The sequence below is a fragment of the Triticum aestivum genome, chromosome 4D, assembly GCF_018294505.1.
Source record: "Triticum aestivum cultivar Chinese Spring chromosome 4D, IWGSC CS RefSeq v2.1, whole genome shotgun sequence".
NCBI classification, from domain to species: domain Eukaryota; kingdom Viridiplantae; phylum Streptophyta; class Magnoliopsida; order Poales; family Poaceae; genus Triticum; species Triticum aestivum.
This window is the reverse complement of record NC_057805.1, coordinates 459,413,705-459,417,510: the sequence shown is the minus strand read 5'-3', so window position 1 is coordinate 459,417,510 and position 3,806 is coordinate 459,413,705. Positions and strand designations below refer to the sequence as shown.

Sequence of the window (3,806 nt, the reverse complement as noted above, 5' to 3'; positions counted from 1 at the left end):
GGGTGAGGTGGTGTGGCTGGAGTTGGTAGAACTCGAGAAAGGAGCGGAAGAAGGCGCTCGCGGGTAAGCCGATGCCGCGCAAGAAATGCGAGCGGAAGACTACCCGCTCGCCTTCCTCCGGCTCCGGCGTAATCTCCTTCTCCGGCGCGAGACGGACCCGCACCTTGTCTGCGCCGGGCAGCCGCCGCGTCTTGCGGAGGAACTCGACGTGATCCTCGTGGACGTTGGAGCCGTCCCAATCCCCGCCGTACTGCATCGCGGCGTAGGGCTGGCGAGAATGAGCGCGGCGGCGGAGAATCGAGTGGTAGAACGGTGCGGCGGCGAGGCCCTGTTGCAAGAAAGAGCAGAAGGAAGAAGATGGCGGAGAGGAGAGGGGCGTGTGAGCGCCTGCCGCTTCCCCCTCCCCCTACTTATAGCTTCGCACGGTGAAGCCGAGGAGGCGAGGCGTGTGGTGAGACGTGGGATTAACTGCACCCACTCCCCCGACGTCCCGCGATTATTACGCACTAAAGGCGTGCCGAAACCGCCGCAGGAAGACGTGCGGGCGGCTTTGGGCCGCAGAAAATCCGCGCCAGGGCCCGGGCGTAGGAGTGGTGAGCCCCCGACCTGCGGCGACGTCTCGTCGCGCGCGTGGGCTGGCAGGCTTTTTAGCCAAGGGATGCCACGTGGTTCGCAGGCGGCAAGTGGCCGGCCCGCGGCCCGATGCGCGCGCTAGCAGACTCCCGCCTTTCGACTTCAAAATTTCTCGCCAAGACGGCGCGCCCAATCGAAGCCGGCTCCCGACTGCCGACTTGTCAAGATAATAAGCTGACCGAGTTTCTCGACTTCCCCCACCTCGAAGCTCAATCAACTTCGGGGACTACTGTCGGAGTAAATAGCCACGGGTAGCCTAACCGACTCCCCCTGGCTTCTCAAGAAATTATTAGGCCATTTGAGCCTTCAAGCATCCGAAGCACAGGGCCGCCTTCCCCCGGCCGGCTATCCCAGGGGCCGACTCTCAGAAGGCGACCCATTCCCAGAAACCTCCCCCAAGATAGCTACGAGATGGCCGACTCCAGGAAGCCGGCACCAAAAGGACCGACTCCCAAAAAGCTGGCCATGAAGAACGCCGACTCCCAAGAGCCGGCCATGAAGAACGCCGACTCCAAGAAGCCGACCAAGACCGCACCCACCAAACTACACCCACATAACGGAGATAAGACGGGGCGTGGCCACGATACAACCCACTACCCCCGAATCCCGAAGCAGGCATGGCCACAGGACGCCGTACGGGTCAGCCATCTCCCGCCCGGCGCGGTACTGTAGCCATGTTGGCCTCGACGTCATCCACGACAGACGCCAGTACGGCCCGCGGGCGGCGGGACCCTTTAGCCAGAGAGACGCTCGAAGGCAGCCCGGACTCCCCTAGTCGGCCGGGGGCGTAGCCGGCCCCCAGAAGCCGGCTACTCCCCTCCCTCGAAACATGTGCCACAGTAAGGAGACAAGACGAGGTAAGGCTACAGTGAGAGCCCACAAGGCGGCACACTGTAGCCACGCTTACCTCGACAAAGCCCTCGTCATCAGGGGCGAGGTTACAGTAACCAGCCGCCGACAAGACCCCCAGGCGGTGGGGCCGGCCTGTCGACCAAGAGGCCGGCAGCCGGCGGGACCCACCAGTCGGCGGGCCCCAATGGCCGGCGGAGAAGCCGGCGAACACAGACACTGACGGCTGGGACCCGCGCCCAGCCGGATTACAATTGTACCCCCGGGGGTAGGCCTATATAAACCCCCCGGGGCACCCATGCAAAGGGTTGGTCTCATAGAGTTACACACACACCATATAGAGAGGAAAGTGAGAGCTAGCCTTGCTCTTCTTCTCCCTCGAATCCGACAGCTCAAGGAGCACTTGTAGCTACTCATTTCGATCTAGTGATCATGCGGAGACCCCGCAGAGCAGGACTAGGGGTGTTATCTCCACGGAGAGCCCCGAACCTGGGTAAGATTCGCCGGCGTGCATGTCTTCGCCTCATCCCGTTTCCAGGCACCGGCGACTTCTTACTGGCTCCCACAATGATAAGCCACCCGTTGGCATATGTCGCACCTACCACCCGACATCGGCTGTTTGTGCTTTAGATGTAAAGTGGGGTGAAAGTCTGTTTTGAGAGAATCGTCAACCAATATAGTAGAGTTGTGATGCATATTATATTTGCTAGAATTCAGATCTTGATGTTTCCACACACATATTTGATATACGCGGTACAAGCGTGTTCAATAGAAAACCGGTGAGAGTTTCTCTATGATATATACCCGCGCTTTTGTAGCTCGAACACATGGATAAAATGTGATGATTAACTATGATTTGTTTTACAAAGATATTTCCTCTCTGATTTTCAATACTAAAACCACAATGTCTTTGTTATGGCTATTGGAACCAACTAAACATGAAGAGAGAAGTCTGTTTTAAACCTTGTCTTCGTTCGACCCGGCGAATTCGAACGCCGACCTTGAAATCCCTGAAATCCAGACCCCCAACTCTCTGATCCCAGTTATTTGCGCCCTTAAAACTGGTTTAGGAGAGGATTCGCTGACGTGGCAGAGGATAAGGCCGGGTTAGGTGAGAAACTAGGATTAGGGACGCCACCTGTACCACCCCATGCCTCTTTCTCTGTTTCTCCGTATATATTGTCTTCACGGAGCGTATTGGCTCCGGCGACTGGCGGCGGCCATTGGCTTCTTTTCGCAGTGGCGGGATTCGAAGGAGAGGCGTTTGCGGGTCAGCTCGGTCGCCCATGGATTACGAGCCGGCCCAATCGGGAGCAACCCATGGATTACGAGCCGGCCAAGATCTGCAGCTTGTGCGGGAGGAAGGCGGCAAGGTGGATCTCATGGAGTCCAGCAAACCTGGACGCACGTACTATTCGTGCGTGTTTAACCAGGTTAATTTCGCCTCTTCTTTGTTGTCTCTGTTCCCCTCACTTCTATTTTTCTTCTTCTAAAATTTGTTTTTCAATTGGACAGCACGGATTCATCGAGGCTGCTGTTGTTGGGTGATCTTCGGGACAAAGTGTAGATGCTTGAGGCTGCTGTTGCTAGTCAGTCCAGTGAGAGAGAAGTTGATGCGTTGAGAGAGGAATTGGAGAAGAAGACTGAAGTTATTTCTGAAATTAGTGCTAGCTGTGACAGGAAAGATGTGATTCAGATGTATAAATTTGCAGTTTATGGTTTGATAATCTTTGTAGCTGGTTTAGTCGCAGGGTTCATGCTATCTTAGTTCCTGGAGATGTATAATGTGATGCTATCTTAATTGCAATGTATTGTATCTGAATCATATTTGAATGGATTTGAAAAACCCAAATTTGATGTGTATGTCTGAATTTCTCGGTTTTGACAGCTCCAGTTTGCACTTTTTGACACTTTGTACATCAGAAGTTTGCAATTTTTTTACTGGCTTTCAGATTATAGTACAAATGTAATGCACTGCCATTTTTTTGACAGCAGGAACTATATAGACATTCTTTAAGAGGAACAAGCACAATAACAATGCTCAGTTAATAGTAGCAGCACACTACACTGAACACCAAATTTCAAAGTGGTCATTTGACAGTAATAGTGACCATTTTGCAGCAAAAATGTGGTACACTGAAGGATCATTTGACAGTAACACTGAACATAAACCAGACATAAATATTGGTCATTTGACAGTAACACTAAACTGCACTGGATCACAAGCATCAGGCAATGTTAAACATAAATAGTGGTCATTTGACAGTACCACAAGGATCATGTTCACATCATAACACTAAAGTTCATACTAAAACTACCAGCAT

General features: G+C 53.3%; 1 long non-coding RNA gene across 1 annotated transcript; it reads left to right on the top strand.

Moving 5' to 3' along the window:
- Positions 1-2,375: 2,375 nt before the first annotated feature.
- Positions 2,376-3,334, top strand: LOC123100308 (uncharacterized). Its single transcript, XR_006448385.1, has 2 exons — positions 2,376-2,915; positions 2,998-3,334. It is a non-coding gene; the product is annotated as an uncharacterized lncRNA (long non-coding RNA).
- Positions 3,335-3,806: the final 472 nt, after the last annotated feature.